General features: G+C 32.7%; 1 protein-coding gene and 1 long non-coding RNA gene across 4 annotated transcripts in view; one reads left to right on the top strand and one right to left on the bottom strand.

The window, feature by feature from the left end:
- LOC135134756 (protein doublesex-like) overlaps positions 1-13667 on the top strand; it is a 214930-nt gene that overhangs the window by 120821 nt on the left and 80442 nt on the right. The window lies entirely within an intron of this gene.
- On the bottom strand, positions 8268-9578 carry LOC135134252 (uncharacterized). The gene is made up of 2 exons (XR_010281256.1): positions 8875-9578; positions 8268-8821 (listed from the first exon to the last, which is right to left on the bottom strand). It is a non-coding gene; the product is annotated as an uncharacterized LOC135134252 (long non-coding RNA).

The following is a 13667-nucleotide window of genomic DNA, read 5'->3' as shown; positions in this document are numbered from 1 at the left end:
TCCAAAATCGAAAAAATGAAAAAAGAAAATTTTAGAAATATTAAAAAAAATCTATTTTTGAACCAATTTTTTCGCAAACTTTGGTGCGATACGTTCAACTCGGTAGTTTTCCGAATCAACTGTTCGAAATGTCCTACTTCCCAAAATTTCTTTAAACTTGTTAGGAATCTCAAAAAAATTGTGTTTCACTTAGAAAATTAGCTCACAAATACAAAATTGATTCATAGTACGCAAGCAATATTTTCAAGAAGGATGGTGTTACAAACAAAATGCGCAAAACGGGAAGAAAATCTACATAAAAACAAAAATTTGAATAGAAAAACAAACTCAGGCAACTTTGTGGCAACGAATTTGCTGGTAATGTTATCGAGTTGCAAATTAAATACACTGAAAAATCAAAGATTGTCCTAAATATGCTTCAGTTTGGACCCGTTGAGAGATTTTGGAGACATTTAAAGAGATAGGTGGTTGGGAAGCGTCTACAATAACACACGAACTATGTCCAGAATAAGAGAGAAGTAACGGCATATCCCATCTACAGTTTATGCCAACATGATGGGGCGTGTGAACACCAAAGTTCTCCAAGCCAGTAGAGGCATCGTGCTGATTTTAAAGTCTCAGTAATCAATTACTAATTGATAATGATTATTAGTCTTTGTAATAACCTTATCAAAATTCATTTTAAAAAATGTGCAGATTTTTTACAATAAAATTTACACCAGTGGCGTAAATAATGGCACCCCCGCAGCCTCTGAGCCACGGGGAGGCGTAAAGCCCAAGTAGTTCGCATAGGTGTAGACAATATTAAATATATTTAAAGCAGATAACCAACGCTATGTCGCTTGAAGTGGCCAAGAAATTTAATTACGCCATTTTAATAATATTAATTAACAACAAATTTTGATTGAAATTAAACGTTACTCTGAACTATCTCAATTTTACCAACAGGAAAGGTGGGGTGACGGTTATACTGTACCAATTTCAAGCAAAATTTGTTTATACCAACCGAAATAATACTTGCTGATTACGCTGCATATTATCAGCACATGCTTCACTTCAACTTTTTGTTTATACATTCGATTATTAAGTGCGTACAGATGCTGATTGACTAAAATAAGTGGCAGTTGCAAATAAAAAGTAGGTAAACCTACAAGAAAATGGTCCTTATTTATACGTTCTCCTTGGTCTAAAAAATTTAAATAGATACCAGAATATACGGGGAACGTTAACATATCTTTCATTGTGCAAACGTTGCAGCGAGGTGTGTCGAACTGAATGGGGCAAAAATAGTGCAGGCAGGTGTAAAAAGTTTACATCGAACTTTTTGCTGTGTAGAAGGTATGAAACATCGAGAAAACATGAAATTGGCTATTCGCCAAATGGACCCTATTATAAGCTCACGTTCGGGGCGTAAAAATTAAATACATATGAAAGTACTTGCATTTATTAGACGAAATGTAATTTTTATAGGTGTATTTAGATAATATAGGTATCAATATATTCTACAAGTTGCTCCTATAAATGGGTGTTTGTAAATCAAGGCAACCACATTAGTGTACTTTCGGCGACGCTAGGTGTTTTTTGGAAAGCTCCCAAGAAGGCAATAGTATAGGTATACGTATAATAGGGATTATTACCTACAACTTACAATACTATGAATGGGGGGGAATTGTTCAAACACTGGACTAAAAATAAATTACTTGATCGCTTGTGTTAATGGCAAATTAATATAGTGGTATTCTTTAGTTCTTGCTGAACGGCCACCCATATTTTAATGGAGAATCAGAATTGGAGCTTTGGCTACATCAAACTTTTTGTCCGTAAATTAGCAAAAAAATTCTAGTGGGAAATAATAAAAACCGTTGTCCCATTGAACAAAAATCTGAAACAGAGAATTTTATTGTAATTAGCATAGATACTACGTTCGAACACTCTCTGAAAAGTTTAACCTAGCAGGACCTGTGCAGAGCAATAAAAAAAAATAATTGGAAATAGCTAGAAACGATTGATGGGAAATGAGGACGAACTTAATGTTCCTATAATAATGTCATTGCCAGATTCCAACGATAAATCTATCGTCAGTTTTACATGAGAATCTGTAGGTGATTTTATGGAACTTTGAAATGTATAAGTGTGTGAGAATGTAGAAATGTTTCACCAATTTTTATTATTGGACGTTGGCTCGCTTAAATTTTTTGACGGTTGATACACTTTGGGACTTTGGCAGTGTTGTAACTTCAAATGAATTCCTCATGTTCCTACCGAAACTCCCTAAAATACATACAAGAATTTTCGAAAACTACACTTCGGGGTAAATGAAGGGTAACTAATGACCACAATTTTCCGGAGAAAAACTTGTTTCAACATTAAATGTAATTGAAGCATATTTAAAATTTAACTAAACATGTGGTTTTAAACTGATTTCATCGTAAAAATTACAAATGAGTACATCATTCAAGTTTGAAGTGTTTGGAAGTCTTCGTGTTTTTTTTTTTTTGTTTGCTAACAAAACCACGGTGGATATAAACTGTTTTATCAGAAAATTATTAGAAATAATAGTATATTATTATACTAGTTTAATAGTTTAATAAGACGTCTTATTGTGGCACGCATGGGTTCAAAGGAATAAGTGCCACAATGGGTCTTATTAAACGAGTATAATATACTATTTTTTTTACTTTGCATCTGATCGGAAACAAAAAAATTAATAAAAATTCAAGGTTATAAGGGCCTTTTAATTCGAAACGTTAGTTGTAGCGTTGTGGCTGACTTCACAATGTCAAAATTTGACATCTAACCACCGAACACTAACAATCTAACCTAAGTTTGCCTCAAAAAATGGAAGAAGGGGGCTTGCACGCCACCTGAAATACAGTTTAACAATTGATCCCATTATTAAACTGTTTTCGGTTTAATAATGAGGCCATTGTTAACGCAAAGTAGAAAAAAGTATTTTTGCAGTAGCATTAGAATCCAATGACATCTCTGTCACATATATTATGCACTATCAAAATGTTTAAACTAACAATTTCCATATTTTGTCAAACTGATTGGTATTGACAATGGTAATCTAGCATTGTTTTTTGCTTAAAAACGGGCACACGTAACATTAGTTGACTAAATTGTAATATTGATCGAAGTGAAATAAATTTTAATCTTAGCTAAAAACCATGTGACAAACAAGTAGTATAGTCGTGAAAGTATTCCTTTTCAAAACGCTTATGTTGTGACGTTTTTTAGTGATGAAAAGTGTGTGCTCTCTTGTATGTTAACGGATAACTTGCTAACAGTAACATACCAATGCAAATTGCAGGAGATTGAATAATTGTAAGTTTTAGTCTTTAATTAGATATTAATTTTTAATATAACTCTAAATCACCAACACTACTGTCATCATCTTCACAATTGTCCAAAATCTTTTCCGTTTGCCATGCCTATTCTATGATTTTTTCTATGCGGTTAATATAATTTTCGCTTGTATATTGGGAACTTGGTTTATTACATTTTCGGAATACTTGTATCGTACTTCGTTTACATTCCGACCACACCATTTCAATTGCATTAAAATGATAGTGGTCTGGCGGAAGGCTTAAGACAATGTCCATGTTCTTGAGCACACAACAAAATGATACAATTTTTCGGTCAGTCTATTGCGCACAATGTTCCAACTTTTTGAGGATAATAATAATCGATCTTTTCTTGTGTTTAATCATACCACCATTTTTTTCTTTGTCCAACTCTTTCAAGGAATTTCTTTTTACAAATAAAGCAGAAATATAGTAAGTATAGTGTACCTACTTATCAGAACTGATATAAATATCATAAGTCTTCTGTCGTAACTTGCATTAACCATTATAATAAGAGACGATTCCGGAAGATTGGATATTAATTACTCTTTAAACCATTTTTCAAAATTTTCCTGGCTCATGTTATCATGATAATCGCCAGATTTTGTTTTTGCCTTAAAAATAAGAGACCCTCATTCAGTAAGTCCGTGTTTATTCTCAACGTGAACTACAATATATCTACATCCGTCTCCCGTTTTTTAAATAACAGTTTGTGTTGAACCGCCTTGGCATGTCTTTTTGCATGCTACTTTTACTAAATATCATGTTTCATTCAGAAAAAGAGGTTTGTATACATAATTTCCTTGACTGACATTAAATTACAGGATTTAGAGTTTTTATATTTCTAATAGTAGTGGACACATGTTCTTTGTACTCCGTATCACTTGATTTTTCAGAAATTTTTAATATTTCGGCCGCCAGTTGTTTTTTTTTTTAAATTGCATAACTTCATGATTTTTTTTTCTAGATAATTCAACACATTAAATATAACTTGTTTTGTTTGAGCACTAAATCGATTCATTGTTCAGAATTAAGTAGAATAGTAAAACGTTAAATAAACCAAAGACAAATTGTTTGACAAATAATTCTGATTAGTCCAGTCAAATTAGGGATCAACCTCGGAATGAGAGATAATAAGCTGAATTTTCGTATATACCTTCATTTTGGCGTTCTAAAAGTTGTCTCAAAAATATCATAAAATCTCGTGTCTGCGTCGTAAGTTATTCCAGGTCAAATGTCAAAAAAACAGTTTTTCGCGATTATCTCGGTTTTTATTGCTCCAATGATGTTAACATTTATTATCATAATTATAGAGCACAAAATTCGGAACAAATTTTATTTGAAACATTTTTTGATGCGCTCAATCGTTTTTGAGTTAGAGGACGGTGAGAGCGCAGCGCTCATCCATACGTACTGTAATGCAAGATCAACCGTGAATATCTGTGAATAGCTTGAATTTTGAATAATTTGTATTATATATCAGTTAATACATTGTATTTAATAACATTTTACATATTTTCAACATATTCATTTAATAATACGTACCTACTTTGTGTAATTAAAAACTCTTTAAATGAAATACTTATTGCGTATCTTAATTTATTGAAAGTAGATTTTAAGTAGAAAAATAATTAAGTACTTTATCTTTAAAATGTGTAAGTTTAGTAGATATATAAGATAATATATTATACTTGTTATTTTATTATATATCTTAAAGTTATATTAATTTATTCAATGTAAATTTTAAGGAAGTGAAACGAATTAATATATTTTAATTTTATCTTTATTCAGCAGTTGTACATTTCTTACGATTTTTTTTTTATTTTACATTACAGTACGTAAGAATGAGCGCTGCGCACTCACCGCCCTCTATCTCAAAAACAGTTGAGCGCATCAAAAAATGTTTCAAATAAAATTTGTCCCAAATTTTGTGCTCTACAATTATGATACTAGATGTTAACATGATTGGAGCAATAGAAACCGAGATAATCGCGAAAAACTGTTTCTTTTTTTACATTTGACCTGGAATAACTTGCGACGCAGACACGAGATTTTATGAGACTTTTGAGACAACTTTTATAACGCCAAAATGAAGGTATATACAAAAATTCAGCTTATTATCTCTCATTCCGAGGTTGATCCCCCTTTTATGCTAAAGTGACTGGACTAATGATAAATTTCAAAGTTTGACATAAAATTTCTACGACATACTCAAAATTTGGTAATTTTTTGTCCTACACAATGTGCACAAGATAGAAAAAGAAAAAGTTTTACCTGGGGTATTTTCATCACTAGCTATATAAAAAATATATCTGCTGAAAACGAAATATAGAAAAAAATTGTTGTTTTATAATCGGAGCAATATTTGAGGGGTTCAGAGCAGAAGCGATCCAAGTCCACGCAGACTAAATTCAAAATAAACGTATTCTAATTAATGTTTTTTTTTCTTGCTGTGATAATCTTTTACATGACTCATAACTTAAGGCTTAGTAGGAGTTTTAGACGACACATTAACTTAACTCTTGTTTGAAATACCTTTTAAGGTTTCAATGCTGGACTTGGTTCATTTTTTCAGTGAATATTTTGAACACATTTTGATGCAACACATAACATATTAACAATAACTCGTTTTATTTTTAAATTAACTTAAGTTTTAGGACAAATTTCGACTTTTGCCAAATTATTCAAAAGCGCTTCTTGTTTGGTTGCCATTTATCAGTCGAGAACTTGAAAGAAAAGGTCTGAAGGATCGTAAAGGAAGGAAATGCCATGACGATTAACAACAGAGGCATCCCTATGGATGACGAAAAATATTTCACATTACTACATTACCCAATCAGAAATGAAGGGTAATGAGTATTTTACACTGATGATATATAGAACTGTTCCGATCATGTGAAATATACGCCAAAAAAAAGTTTGAAGATAAAATTTTAGTATTGTATTGTACCACACTACGTAGGCATTTGATCTGAATGCCGTCCGGCACTTTAAGAGGCATGTGAGAACAAAATTTCGTAAAATAGAGGACAATGGACCACTGATTATTAGTGTAATATGTATAAATAAAAGGTTACAAAAATCTTGGTAATTAAATCGTTTTGATATGTTGCTCCGATTTTTTAACGAATAAAAAAAGGCCCGAAATTTTAGTTACTTACGTTATCAACACAATTTTATATCAGTTGTGTGAGATACCCTTAGTTAATGGTAAACTATTTCGTCTGCCATTTTAACTGCTTGTGTTACAAAAGCTTTGAAGTTGCTTGTGGTAAGTTTTTAAAATAAATGTGGTGAACTGGAGGAATGTAAAGCAAGAAGTCCTGCATATTTTACTTGTCTGGGATTACAGGAGGAAGGATAAAAATACAAAGAATTGTCAAAATTTGTACTTGATTCATTTTTGCACGTTCTGAAAAATAATTCACTGCATAAAGACCATGTTCCCATAACATGGCTTAATATTTTAAATTTGGATTTGGTTAATTATTATAGAATTGAAAAGTATAGATTTTCGACAATTACCTACTTGATAAGTGTAACTCAAAAATCATTATCTTTAGACTTGGTCTATTTTAGCTCTGAACCCCTCATTTATTAATAGTTCTTAAGGTATTTAGGGCGTTATGAAATAAATAATGTACGAGGTCGACAGTGTACTCCCGAGGGTGTCCCGCCCGAGGGAAAGTACGTCGGCCGAGGGTGTTATGTTCATAACCCCCGGGGTGCCTTCAACATTTTATTTTTCACTCGTATGTAATGTTTGTTTTATATCCATGATTTGATAAACGTAAAGCGGTATCTTATATCCGGGGCACAATGAGCGAGCATAAAGAGTTATCATGCCCACTCATTATGCCCTATTTTGCTAAACCGAATTAAACAAAAATTTAAAAAAATTATTGTTTATTTTTAACTACTTATTTATTTTTTGACAATTTATTTAATAACGAAGATACAAATTACAATTTACAAACTTGCTATTTATACCAAACTATTCAGGTAAACTTAAACTTTTTGGAGGTGCCTCTATTGGAATTATTTCTGTCTCTGCTTCCATTCTGCTAGCACCGAATAAAGTATTATATAAAAATCTAGAATTGCGTTCACTCCTTCTCCAACTACCTTTACTGCATAAAACATTCGTATTTAAATTAATTACAATCATCAAAAAATAACTTAGTTTACCTTCTGAAGTAAATATCTGTTGTCGGAAGCATCTTTTAGAAATTGCATGACTTGTTCGCTAGTCAAAGCTCTGGATTTTTTTGCCACATAACCTTTTGGGTTTTTTATAGAAATATGTCAAACGATGATAATTAGAAATGTCTATGTTGTCGTTTACTCTTAAAGTTGTCTTGACCATCGAGTATTTTCACCATAAGAAACTGGGTGAATATTTTTCTGACTAAAAATGAAGAACATAGTTAAATAATTATTTTATAAACAGAATAACTCACCAACTCTTGGAAGTAAGCCACTTCTTAATCTTCCAATTAAGGAAAATTTTGTATTCTTTTTCATATATGGATCCTGATGTTCCAGGTAACACATTTTCATTGGCTTTTTGCGCTTTCTTCACAGTGGTTTCTGGAATTTCACAATTTTCCTCATTCATTTCCGCGGTCGAAAATATACGTGTTGACACCGTGAATAGACGCCGTGTTTGCAATAAACATAGAATCTCCTTGACAACAAAATCAACGCCACGTAATATACTTTTTTCGCCAGCCGTCTTAAAAGATGTCACTTTTAACGTCAATTTTGGACGGAAAACTTGACGTTTTTGTGAGAGTAAAAAAAAGTTGCGTTACTAAAGTAACAACGTCATTTTTGCCTTTTTAATCCTAGCATTAATTTTTTTTTTTCATCCTAGCCTTAAAAAGTTTTCAATTGTTTTATTTTGAGAATGAAATGCTATTAATATTTTCCAATTTTATTATTAACTTACATTGTTATTAATTATTTAAATTTTAAAATTAATATTGAATGTACAATAAGAACAACTGCGATTGATTTGGATTAAAGATTTTCCGTCACTATTATCATTTTTCATGCGGTCAGTAATAATATTTTGCGCTAACACTTCTACCGCTCCTGCTGTCTGGTTGGTCACAGTGTCAAAATTCAGGTTTACTGCTCCCACATTCCTACTTATTCCGTCTTCACGTGTGATCATTCTATTCGTAGTTCCACTACTTGTACCTGATTCTTCTAGGTTTACTTCGCTCACATTCCTATTCGTTGCGTCTTCATGTATTTTACTTGTGGTTTCACTACTTGTACCTGGTTCTTCCAAACGAAAAAAATTTCAAATACTTTTCCCCCATAACCGTAAATGATCTGGGTTTTTTCGTTTTGGTATCAGGAATTTTTACCAATAAACCTGCTTTAATATTTTCAATATCTTCAGTTTTTATTTGTAATAGTTCGTGACACCGACAAGCTCCGCTAACGCCAAAGATTACAACAATCTGAAAAAAATTCGTAAAATAAATATAAGCTCTTCATTAGGTTATAAACATACTTTCATCATCAGGAATTTGAAATCCGGAGCCGTGTCTAAGAAAACTTCTATTTGTTCATTAGTTAAAACCCTTGATTTCTTTGGAACGTATCCTTCTCCTTGTTTCTTTATAAACGCTTTTAATTTTGAATACTTTCCGATTTCTATGCCATTTTTTATATTTAAAGTTGCTTTCACCATAGAATAGTGCGACCACAGTGTGGATGACTTCATTTTTGTAGCCAATTCGGAAAAATATACCAATAGGACGTTCTCAGAATAAGTTTGAATCTTTTTCCCTTCGCACCATTTGATGAAGCGGGTATACGCGCACTCATACACTTCGCGCGATTTTGTTGGTAACAAGTTCAGTACCACGTTTTGTGCTTCTTCTAGCACATCGGGAGGTAACTCTTCTTCAGGATTCATTATTAACACTGCAAACGTTTTCACAAAACAATGGTATGTAAGCAAACAAAAAAAGCCTTGACGACGTGGATACCAGACTACTTTGCAGATTGATTCATTTCTGCTCGATATTATTGTTATCAATATTTTGTATTTTTGAGATTTACTTTTTGGCTGGCGAAAAAGTAGTATGTTTCATTCGGATTAAAAGTCAGTTTTTGACTCGCAATTTTGCATCCGCTCGGCTTCGCTTCGCTCCGCCTCGCAAATGCAAAATTTGCTCGTCGCAAAAAATGGCACTTTTAATCCTAATAAAACAATCTACTATTTCTACGATCTATAATGAAGAATCACTTTCAGAAGAATTTTTTTTGGGAAAGCAAATATTTATAGTTGCTATGGAAACTACCCAAACAGGCACGTAATATATATATATTACGTGCCTGTTCATTCATTACATGCCAGTGGGTGTAACTATGGTTTTACTATGAGGCTAGACAGTTCGTAATTCATGGATTACTATGTGGGAGTAGAAAAATTCTTTTTTACGAATTAATTATATAAATTAGTGTTTTTTTTTTAGATTTTCTCGTGAAAAATAAAAGTTTGTATGCACCACGGGCACAACTTGATGTTTATAAATCTCGAGCAACTTACAAAATCTCGGGCCAGAGGCCCTCGATTTTGTAAACGTTGCCCTCGAATATAAACATCTTCTTTGTGCTCTTGGTACATAAATAACTATTTTTTCACTAGAAGCCATGAAGCATGCAAATGTCGACTCACTTAGAGGTAGCAAATTCAACTTTTGCGACCACCGGTTCAAAAAGAAGATTGAGGTTATGTAGGTACGCAATACTTGATGTGATTATTTCTTAAAAAATGAATAAATGTGTGCTACTAACATTACTTGAGTATACGCATGGTAGTTGTAGACGGTATAAGATAAAATGATTAATTCAGCGACAAGTGTAAACGGTTTTCTTTGTGTTGAAGATTTAGAATAAGTTTGATTAGAAATCAAAACAAAATCATGTTGCGTCAAAAAATTGAACGTTTATTTTTTCAATTTATTGCCTTATGGTTTCTACTAGTGAAAAAAATAGTATATTTTAACCACGGTTGCAAGGCCACTCTAGACCTCGCGCTTCAGAGCCCTCGACGCTGCGCGTCTCGGATTCTAATTTGCGCTCGGTCTAGAATGCTTGGCTTTGCAACCTTGGCTAATAATATACTATTTCTAATGCGTGGTCTGTAATTAATTTCGGAATGCATCTTCCTTTCAGATTCGCTGTTTCGTTAACTCAAACGCAGATGAAACTGTCACCACTGGCTTGGTCAATTAATTTCAATTTAGAAGTGTAATTTGTTCTAATATATACGTAAGTGTTGATGAATTGGAAATGTCAACATCTTGGCAATTAACTCTTTAATAGTAATTTAATAAACTAGTTTGTAAATGAAGGTGATTAATAATCTACACTGATTAAAGCACGAACGAGCGAAGCGAGTGAGTGTCTTTAATAGTGGAGATTATTAATCGCTTTCATTATCAAACTAGTTTATTACAACATTTTTTCTTCGACCGCAAAGTTTTTTATGCTGGTGACAAAATGGCAAATTTGAAATTTTTCATAGTTATTGAAAAATATGACATGCGAATTTTAACCAAATATGTCGCCATTGTCAAAAAGTCGTATTAATATGTGAATTCGTAGTTGTGCAGTTATGGAGCTGGAAAGCTGTGAGATGCAACCGGCTGCAGTAGTAGCGAGTGCAAACAATGCAAGTTCGAGTTTCTTACCATCTAAAATGTCAAACTCACAAAAAGAGTTACGTAATAAAAATGACGTCCTTTTTTAGACGAAATCACTCATTAATATTGACATTAATAAGCAGTCAACGAAAATAGTAAATATATTGTTTTATTGGGAGCAAAAGTGTTACTTTTGGCGGCGAGTCCTGCAAGTTTGACACACAAATACAGGCGAGGCACGAAAAAGCACTTTTTCTCCGAATAAAATATACCTACTTCTTCTTCCAGCGTCTCAATCAAGTTAAAATGTAACACATTTCTTTTTACATAACCTCACTATCCCCGGTATCACTACATCATACCACCAGATAACTCGACAATCAGGAACTACACACCATGAACACTGTTTGCAATCAATTCTACCATACGTGTTTGCTTTTAACATAACTGTCAGCATTTACAAGGTACGCATGATAATCTCGATTTATTGACTTTTTTTATAGACATGGCATTAAAATGCGTATTTTACTATGGGTATGGTGGTATACAAAGGTCCGTTTCTCTGACGTTTGAAGAAAAACATATTTAATGCCTAGTTAGATGCAATTTATGAATGGGAAAATTAAAATGAAAATATTACGTAAATCACTGCAAAAATTTCTGTCGAAACTTTTAACCTAGTTTGAAATCATTTGCTGAATCTGTTGTTGAGGGGATTGTCTTTTTTTCGTACAAGTAATCTGGAAAAATGAATGCAAATTGAAAATGGTTTTAACTTCATAATTATGTACATTATAAATACATATGTACTGCGGAATAAAGAGACTACAATAAAGAATAGCTTCTTTGTGTAAATTATTAATTAGTCACTAGTATTTGCAATTCATTTTGGGAAAAGTATTGACTTATCAGTTACTAAGTAAAGTAAAATAGAAAAACTTACATTTTGTATATTCTGCATGCATAAGCACTTATTAAAAATGTTACGGGTGTGCCGTCGTTTATTTTGCATAAAACCAAACTCTTAAGATTACGCTTACATTATACAAGTAGTGGAAGGTGGGACAAGTATAAACACGTTTTAGTTTTAGGGAAAAGTAAGGGAAAATCTTCAAAAAGTCTCTGAGTTTTGAAAGCATAAAAGTTTTAAAACTCCATATGTAGATCTCTCCTTTGTCCCACTTCTGTCAACAGAACAACACAACCACAATTCACAAAAGCAAGTATTAATGTTACAATTTACGTGACACTTTTTCTTTCTTGTCGTTGATATTTATCATAATCTGTAGTAATCACAGTTGTTGACTTTGTCAGGTTCCAGATCGTCTTCCCTCAAAGCTTTGATTTGGGCGAGTGTTTTCCTTCCTTTTCGTTGATCATATTTTTCCTTGGTAACTTCTTTGTCATCTTTTTTGAGCAAATAAGAGCAAATGACTCTCTGAATGTTAGCTGAATCGTCAGTGAATGTATATCGTCTGACAATGACAAAATTTATTTCTGGTGGCAACATATTAGTATCATTCTTTTTGTTTTTTTATCCGAGAAATGGATAACAGTCAATATCCTCAGATCTACCTGTATGGGCATAACTCTGGCTAGAGTTCCTAATATGTCTTTTCAACTACGTGGAGAGGTGATAAGATAAGTGCACATGACATTTTTGGGGATGTTATCCATTGGGTTGAAGGTGGTGACAGCTTTCGTACAGAGTTGGACTGGAACATTTGCTCCAGCGAACGGGAAGACAAGGATTAGCCTAATGAGATCTCATTTATTTTGTTGTGCCGCAAGACAGTTGTCGTATTTCTTTATGTCTGAAGAGGGTTCAGGTTGGTGGTTGATCTTTCAAACTTTGCTTGATTCTGTTGGAAGACCAAGTAATTCTATATATTTTCGCGATTTGTCCCACATACAAGTTACTTAATTCGGTATGTGCGACGTTCTAAGTAAACTGACATTGGCTAAAATTAATACTTGTTGAATGATTAATATTTTTTGTACTATTTGCTCCTGCATATGCAATGAATGAGTAATTTAATAAGAATGTCAAACAAAAAAAGAACAAATGCATTTTCACCATTACAAATGGAGGAAATTTTTCGAAGGTCTCAAATCTCATGTTTTGCCGTCCTTGATTGTTAGCGCGATCAATTTATGACCAGCAGGTGTCCTTACTCGGGTTTCCGATGCAAACAACACTTTAATTACTAAACTATTATTTCATCCAGTTAGTAAGTTGCTTAATGAGAACTAGTCAACGGTAGTACTTCCAACATGTAACAAGGTATATCAAGCCATTAAAATGAATCTAATAAAAAAAATCACAACAATTACGTGAAAATTATAAAATTAATAACATATCGTTCTCAAAAAGACTCATTGACAGTGAGATTCCATATATAAGCCGTTCAGGATGTTTTAAGACAAAAGTGAGCCATGAAATTTTTTCTTCACGTTGACTAAGCGGTTTTTCTGTCAGCATTTGATAGTTCACTTAAGACTGATTTACTACATTTATTATTATTTAGAAATCATATCATCAAGTTGCTACATTTATGACTTGTTACAACAAATAAAAAAGTGTCAAAGAAAACAGTCGCTAATAAAGACGAAAATTTGAAAACCTCATCATCTGGCAAGCGAAAACCCG

This window comes from Zophobas morio, unplaced genomic scaffold (assembly GCF_036711695.1).
Source record: "Zophobas morio isolate AGI-343-1 ecotype UQ-CSIRO unplaced genomic scaffold, CSIRO_AGI_Zmor_V1 ptg000023l, whole genome shotgun sequence".
In the NCBI taxonomy this organism is placed as follows: Eukaryota; Metazoa; Arthropoda; class Insecta; order Coleoptera; family Tenebrionidae; genus Zophobas; species Zophobas morio.
The sequence above is the reverse complement of the archived record's forward strand: the minus strand, read 5'-3'. Positions and strand labels throughout refer to the sequence as shown.